General features: G+C 42.6%; 1 long non-coding RNA gene across 2 annotated transcripts; it reads left to right on the top strand.

The window, feature by feature from the left end:
• The first annotated feature begins 1,909 nt into the window (after positions 1 to 1,909).
• LOC123082336 (uncharacterized) lies at positions 1,910 to 5,353 on the top strand. 2 transcript variants are annotated; one of them, XR_006439011.1, is made up of 8 exons: positions 1,910 to 2,308; positions 2,384 to 2,464; positions 3,018 to 3,490; positions 4,228 to 4,266; positions 4,442 to 4,533; positions 4,748 to 4,806; positions 4,910 to 5,011; positions 5,100 to 5,352. It is a non-coding gene; the product is annotated as an uncharacterized lncRNA (long non-coding RNA). The 2 variants fall into 2 exon arrangements; XR_006439010.1 differs by having other exon boundaries at positions 2,384 to 3,490; positions 5,100 to 5,353.
• The last annotated feature ends 3,271 nt before the right edge of the window (positions 5,354 to 8,624 follow it).

Genomic DNA, 8,624 nt, shown 5'->3' with positions numbered 1-8,624 from the left:
CTTCAGCAAAGTTGGTCCAGATGAAGAATTTGGTGCAGCTGAAGAACTTGCTGAGACACCAGAGGCAATAGAGATGCCTATAGTCCTTTGGCACGAGGCCAGATGCACAGGTGCTGAGGACTTTGTCGGGACAGCTGAGGACTTTGGAGGAGGTGCTGAGGATTTCGGAGGAGCAGGGGCAGCTTGAGGAATTTTCCTTGAAGATTTTGAAGTTTCAGGCCGTGAGGGCACAGCTGAGGAACTTGGCCTTGAGGGCACTGTTAGTGAAGCACTTGGCTTACGAGTGGGCTTCTTAATCATTGCTTTCCTCGGCTTGACAGAGGCCTCAGTAGCAGCAGCAGCAGCAGAATCTTCATTGAATTTCTTCACTGCTTCTCTGGCTTGTCTTGCCAATTTGGCTTGGCGCTTGGCCCATTCTTCAGGAAAATCCTCACCGTGTTTGATGCCAGTGGGATCAGCCAATTGGCCAGGTGCCAATGGGGCTCTTGGGCATGGAGGATTCAGTCCGAATTTCTTCATATACTTTGGAGTGACATATCTGTACTCTCTCCATTCACGTACCCATCTCTGTTCAATCTTCTGAATGCGCACCTTGCGCTGATTTTTATCTTCCTTAGAAGGTGTGCAATACCCAGCATAGATGTCCTCAGGGATTTCAAAGGCAGTCATGACCTCAGGCTTCTTTCCTCCTTTCTGTGGCATTTTACCGTCAGCCATTTTCTTCAGTTGAGGAATTTGAACAATTGAATTCTTTGAAGAAGTGTGCAGTTTTTCTTCGAGGAACGCTGCAAACGAGTTAAGTTGATGAGAACCTAATGATTCAGCAGCGGACATGTGTACCTGTGAACAGAGTATAGTTGCGAGGAATTTGAAGAGGTCATATGCATTCTCAGAAGGTTTTTCAAAGAGAACAAGTTTGAGGAATTTGACCAGATGCGTCTTGAAGAATTTCACTAAGTGCGCTATATCTTAGGTTCCAGAGTTGTATAGATCGATGATCCACACAATTGAGGAATCTTGAAGAAAATGATGCTTAGGGAAATGAATCAAGAACAGATAACATGTGAGGTGTTTTGTGTGTGAGGATTTGAAGAATAAAACACCTTTGAAGATTTTGTAGAAAAGTTTTGAATCAAAGAGGGCAATAAAAGTAACTTTTAATTACCCTGAACAAAGAACACGACGAACTATGAGTTGAAATAGTGAAGTTCATCGATGCAGATCTTCCATGCCCTAACTTGGCAGAGGAAGATGTCTACGGCGGCGGCGGAGGTGAAGATTTCCGCGGTCGGCGCGAGTACGACGGCGACGAGGTCGAGGCAGTGAAGCTCTTCCTCACCGGCGATGATGGAGTAGCAGCGGCGCTAGGGTTTGAGAAGCTCGAGTGGGAGTGAGATCGAGCGGAGTAAAAGAAGTGAGGAATGGGACAGGGGTATTTATAGCCACGGTGAAAAACTGCTCGCCCGAAGATTTGGGACGAACGTGCCCCTGGCCGTTCTCCTTCTCATGACATGTGTCACCCACGTACTGTGTAGTGGAGATCGTGTAAGATCGTGGGTGAGTAAAATAATGCATCGTGGGATGTGGAATGGTTTGAGCGGCAAAACCAAAAATTTGGATAAGATTAGTTTTAACGTTCCGTTCGCAATTTCTTCAGCTGACAAGGACACAGTGAAGAATTTGAACGAGTTTCAAATAGAACGCACATGAAGAATTTGTGAATAGATTGGATTGAGTATAGCATAGAGGGGAAGGGTCACTACAAGGAAACCCCTTATAAAGCAACAAAAATTCTACAACATTTTGAGTATATGTTGTAAAATTCAGAATAGATACACATATATGGGTTGTAGGATATGCGTTATAGATTTGCAGCTCATAACCCTATCAGGAGAGAGAGAGACGCGCGAGAAACAGAGCCCACGACTCCCTCGTCTCTCCCGAATCGCTGCCACCATTGCCTCGTCTCCCTTGCGCCGACCCTCCCCACCTCCCACCTCAAAGCTCTGGAGGCTGCCAGATCCGCTAAATCCCCACCCGACCGTCCCTCTCGCTCTCACGTCCCATCCCGATCTCTTCACGCGGCTCCTCGCCGCGCTACCTGCGGCGGCTCCATCAGGTAATGTCCGGCGAATCCCACCACCGTGAAGCACAACCCGAGGTCCCTTCGCTCTGTGGAGCCCTCCCATCCAGCTAGATACAGCACTTGAGGCCACCATAACCCACCCGCGACCCATCCCGCATGGCTAGGTTCTGGGAGTCGGATCTGTTGCCGGTGGCCATGTCGTTGTCGTCCTCGTCTCATCCGGTGAGTGCATCCCCTCCCCTGGCTTCATCCTCTCTCTCTCCCTTGTCTAACCTCTGCTCTTCACTTCTCATGTAGACGTGCGGGGAGGAACGTCCAGTGGACAACCTTGCTACGGCTCAGGATGAAGCAGCCACGAGCTTCCTCCTCCGGCTTTAGGTGAGTTGGTCCACTCCTCCCTCTGCTCTGGTTCGTGGCAGATCAGGAGAAATTTTTGTTCTGGAGGTGTTAGGATTTTCTACTGCTTGGGATCAAGTGCCTGCTGGTTGAGGTCAATTTGATTTTGTTTTGCTGCTAAAGTGTCAAAACAGAGGACGACCACATGCTGGATTGAGTCCCGATGTGTTGAGGCTGGGAAGGTCGGCATGGCCTCCAACCATGGCAATACACCTACTATGTTGCTGCCTTGCAAGCAGTAGTGGCTAGAAATCAACCCCTGGCCGCATATTCTTTCTAGGGTAACATCATTCTAGGGAGGGATTCTGTAGCCCATCTACGCAGTAACCAGTGTGTTTGAGGCAATTAGTACACAAAACACCTAGGTATAGTTAAAAACCAGGTTAGGGTCTAATTAATACAGTATATATCTCCAAGGCCCTGATTATTTTCTTTTCCAATCTTTAGTATTCTCCTGTTTCAGGTTTTGACCATGGCCAACATATATTCTTTTAGGCTAATTACTAAATCAATCTAACGATGGTTCATGTGGCAGCGGAGGTGTAGCAACGGCAGTTTGAAGCAGATTAGGCGCCCGCGGGCGTCTTTGGCAGCGAGGCTGTCGAGTGAAGGAAATGGCAGTGTGGCGATTTGTTTTCTATTCACAATATTGACTAATATCCTCTGTATATTTACTAACTCCGGATCCAAGACTTTTAAATATAAATTATAACATAGCAGAAGAAAGTCTGGTGAAAGTGTGGCGGTTTGTTTTCTATTCTCCATCCTTAAAGCTCATAACAGAAGAAAGAACCATACAATTGACTTTATCACTATTGCTTTATTAAGAAAAAAACATGTCTTTTACACATGTATTGATGCTCCTCTTGACTCAATTGTGTTGTAGGGAGTGAAAGCATCCAGTTGGGGTGGTCTGCAGCTCTGGTCGCCTCCAGCAGCACTACATAATCAAAGTTCCAAACAATAGTATTGCACTGCTGCCTCCAGCCAACCACAACATAATCATTGGTGTGTTTCTTATCTAGAAGATTTGAGTAATGTACGTGTTTATTTCAGAAAACATTTCTTAATGAAGGTTTATATAAGACAGATATTCCTGTACATTAGCTTTAGTTTTTTTTTCTAACTAGAAAGTGTGGTTTCCTTTTTTTTACACGAACTCACTAAAGCATGGGATCCATTTGGGGTTCCTCGATAGCTAATATTAGGAGCACGCAAGATTTAGAATCCTGCTATGTAATTAAAGGAAATCACAATATTGACTAATATCCTCTCTATATTTACTAACCCCGGATCCCGGACTTTTAAATATAAATTGTAATTTGGAAAGTTTATTTATAGGAATGATAAATAGTTTGTGTAAATGCCTTTATGAAAATAAATTTATTTCAGCAACATGGAAGCCAACACAGCATCACATGTAATATTTGTCAATTAGTTAAAAGTATGCTTCTTTTAAAATTTATGGTTTTATTTTTTTCTTACATAAAAATATTCTAGATATACATGGACAACTAAAATTGTCGTGCATACGCACTGGTTGATGACTAGTCTAACTAACTCAGTGATAAATTCATTGAGTAAGATGTAAAGTTGCCAAGATAGTAACTAGGACACATAGAACGGGACGAATATAGATTCTCTCCTTTTATTAAGTAGGAATGGAACTTGATGAAGCTTTACTTGTGCTGCGCTGTTCTAGAGATGCATGAGACACCTGTAACCTTTTCCCCTTGGCTTTGCAGCTGCGCGCACCAACTTGTTGTAGGGGGACACCATGGAAGGTATACACTCTCCCTCTCCCTACTGTACTACTGCTCGTTGTGTCCATGACCATTGAGCCATGCTAGGTTCTATGCTGTGTCGATGCAAATTTATAAGATTTGGGGCTGTAGGCTTCAGTAGATATATTTAGCAATAAATAAATCTGTCGGTTGACACAAAACTGTTTGACTATAGGTGTACAAAATTAGCAATGGATCTCTAGGCTGGTGATGACCATGTAAATTCGTTTCAGTGGATTTGGGGCTGTACATTCATTCCAAAGCATGGTGAGCACATGTAGGTTTGTCTATTTCCTGTTGGATGACTGAAACCAACTAGAGCTAAATGGTTTGGTTCAGTTTCCGATGACAAACTATTTTGGTTCAGTTTGCTAATTAAATGGAGAAGAGAAGAGAAGTAGTACTGTCACACATTGCCTTTGAACGCACAACAGCTTAGGCTACTGTCCATATAATGTTATTGAGCCATGTTGTTCTGCAGGCTATGTCATATATTGTGGCGTCTGGATTAGTCATCAATGATCATGAACACTCATGCTGGTATATTTTCAGAATCATAACAGGGACGTAGTTTGCTAGAGTTCTAAGTTATGATCCTAAATTTAAACTTGATGGTGCTGAAATTAAAGTACATTTTGGGCAGTGTAATACAACACTTACGAAAACTGAAGATTTGGTACAGAGTCGCAAAAACTGCAATATTATTGGTAATGCAGAAAAAAATATTGCATGGCCTTCAACCTTTGTACGTGTCTAATATCCTGCCTTTATCACTACTTGCATCATGTCAATGCATTATGTGTTAACAGTTCATTTTGTTATTTTCTTTGTAGATTGAAATGATATATGGATGATTATATGGGTGCGTAACAAGTATACTGCAACGATGATGATGATACTCTGGTTCATGATGATGGATGCTTTCAATTTTAGTTAAGTTGTTGGATGTTCCTATTGGACGATGTTCCGCAATTAGTTTTAGTTAAGTTGTAGGGATGTTGATGGATGATTTTAGTTTAGATTTTGTTGTCAAGAAAATATTAGATTATGCATCACATTTGGATGGTGTTCCTCCTGTAATATCCATTATTGTAATCCAACAATTTTATCTAATATATGATTTCTTCCTCTTGTGAGCATATTCTCCTATTTTTTTCCCACTTGATACACATAATTATCATTATTATGTGGAACATTAATTTAATTGCTGGTATTATACAATATTATTTATATTATATATGCACAAACACCTGAAGCCTTGGAAATTCTCTGTTGCCTAGCAATCAGAATTAAGCACCAACGTATAAAAGTGTTGTAAAAACCGGTTTTATGTGTTGTACTCTTGCAACGGTCCCTTTTACCAACGGTAGTATAAGCGTTGCATCATGCGCTAGCAACACTGGATAGGGCTACGCATCCCAATTTGTTGGTAAAGACCCTAGCAACGCATATATGGACTTTTAGATACGAGAAAAAGCGTTGCTATAGGTGGGGTCATGTTGTAGTGGGTCCGATCACATTCACTTAGCAGAAAAACCAACTTGAAGAAATAGCTCTAAGTGAATGCTGTAGAGGACATAAACTCATATATATATATATATATATATATATATATATATATATATATATATATATATATATATATATATATATATATATATATATATATATATAGCCAATGAAGAAAAACGACGGCACAAGTGAAGATTTTGCAAAGTTGAAGAATTGGAACAACTAAGGAATTTCAAAACTGAGGAATAACTCAAATTGAAGATTTTCAACTTTTGTGGTGGCGTGACCCACCGTATAAGAATGATGATTTCAGACACCGCGTACAATTGTCGTAGGGTTCTGAGAATCAAATTATTCATTAATTTCTTCACACTTAGAGTGTTATTCTTCATTGATTGAAGAAAAACGTTTCTTCATGTGTTGCACATCTAAGTCATCAATTTTGCATAAGTGTTAGGATGAGTGCCTTTTCAAACACTAGTAGAAAAAGGGTCAAACGTGAAGCACATTAGTGCCGGTTTGTATTTGAGCCGGCACTAATGTATACATTAGTGCCGGTTCCAACGGCTAGCCGGGGCGCTTTCATTAGTACCGCTTCGTGGTGAACCTTTAGCACTGGTTCGTGCCACGAACCGGTACTAATGAGAGTGGTGGCAGGATGTTGTCAGACTGGGGCCCTCCAGCCCCTTTAGTACCGGTTCTTGGCACGAACCGGTACTAAAGGTCGTCCTACATAAACCCTTCGTCCACCCGAGCTCGCTCTGTTCTTCCCCTTTCCCCTCTCCTCTCTGTTCTTCCCCTCTTCCTCTCGAGCTCATCACACATTTTGCCCAAAATTTGTCAAGATTTGAAGACCCCCATCCATTCAAATGATCACAAAGGTTAGCAACTTTGTCCTTTCATCTCTCATTGCTAGATTAGCTCTTGCAATGCTTTATATAGTGATTAATTTGTGAGTTTAGTAATTTGGGAGGATATATATATATATATATATATATATATATATATGTGTGTGTGTGTGCTAGTATTTGATTTATATGCAATTTTTTCTAGGAGGTATGTGAACCGGAAATTCTAACCGACCCTATTGTCGAGAGGTTAAATTTAGTTGAAAGAGAAAACGAGTACTTGAAAGAAAAATTGAGAAGAATTGAGGGGGAGAAGATGGAATTGGAGTTGCATGTTGCCGATGTCGTCGATGATCACAAGATCAAGATGGAGAAAATGTGCTTGAAGATTAGAAAGATTAGAAAATATGCCATCGATAGTGAGGCTTGGTATCATTATGTTGTTGGATCCATTGTTACCTTAGTTGCGATCTTGATCGTATTTGTTGTTGCATTTAAATGCTTTAGCTAGAGAGTTATTTGTTTGTTGCATTTAAGTGTTGTATGAACTTGTATTAATTTGGTCTATTCGGTGTTGTGTAATGAAGATGAGCCGGCAATGGATGTACGATGACCGATGCTCTCCCCAGTTCGTTGAGGGCGTGCATATTTTTCTGCTTGCGGCTGAGGCAAACAAGCGGGCGGATGGTTTTATGCCTTGTCCATGTGCTCGCTGTAAGAATGGTCACAATTACTCTACGTCAAGAACCATTCACGTCCACCTGTTTAAGTCCGGTTTCATGCCCCACTATAATGTTTGGACCAAGCACAGAGAAAGAGGGGTTATGATGGAAGACAATGAAGAAGAAGAGGACGACGACAGCTATCCTGGCCATGGGTTCCCTGAATACGATGATACAACAATGGGGGAAGAAGCTGAGCCGGTAATAGGGAAAGAAGCTGAGCCGGCAATGCGGGAAGAAGCTGAAGAAGAGGCATCAGATAAGCCCGTTAATGATCTAGGTCGGGCCATTGCCGATGCAAAGAGAAACCGCGCAAGTGATTTGGAGAAGAAGAAGTTGCAGCGCATGTTAGAGGATCACAAAAAGTTGTTGTACCCGAATTGTGTAGGTGACAAGAAAAAGCTGGGCACCACACTGGAATTGCTGCAATGGAAGGCAGAGAATGGTGTATCTAACAAGGGATTTGGAAAGTTGCTGGTAATGATAAAGGATATGCTTCCAAAGGACAACGAATTGCCCGAGAGTACGTACGAAGCAAAGAAGGCTGTCTGCCCTCTAGGGTTAGAGGTGCAGAAGATACATGCATGCCCTAATGATTGCATCCTCTACTGCGGTGAGTACGAGGATTTGAACGCTTGCCCGGTATGTGGTGCATTGCGCTATAAGATCAGCCGCGATGACCCTGGTGATGTCGAGGGCCGGCGCCCTAGAAAGAAGATTCCTGCCAAGGTGATGTGGTATGCTCCTATAATACCACGGTTGAAACGTTTGTTCCAAAACAAAGAGCATGCCAAGGCGATGCGATGGCACAGACAAGACCGTAAGAAAGATGGAAAGTTGAGAGTACCCGCTGACGGGTCGCAGTGGAGAAAAATCAAAAGAAATTACGGGAAGGAGTTTGCAGATGACGCAAGGAGCGTATGGTTTGGTCTAAGCGCAGATGGCATTAATCCTTTTGGGGAGCAGAGCAGCAACCATAGCACCTGGCCTGTGACTCTATGTTTGTATAACCTTCCTCCTTGGTTGTGCATGAAGCGGAAGTTCATTATGATGCCAGTGCTCATCCAAGGCCCTAAGCAACCCGACAACGACATTGATGTGTACCTAAGGCCATTAGTTGAAGAACTCTTACAACTGTGGAATGGAATAGGTGTACGTGCGTGGGATGAGCACATGGGGGAAGAATTTGACCTAAAGGCGTTGCTGTTCGTGACCATCAATGATTGGTCTGCTCTCAGTAACCTTTCAGGACAGACAAACAAGGGATACCGCGCAT

This window comes from Triticum aestivum, chromosome 4A (genome assembly GCF_018294505.1).
Source record: "Triticum aestivum cultivar Chinese Spring chromosome 4A, IWGSC CS RefSeq v2.1, whole genome shotgun sequence".
Lineage (NCBI taxonomy): Eukaryota > Viridiplantae > Streptophyta > Magnoliopsida > Poales > Poaceae > Triticum > Triticum aestivum.
Note: the sequence above shows the minus strand (reverse complement) of the source record. Positions and strands in the feature narration are given on the sequence as shown.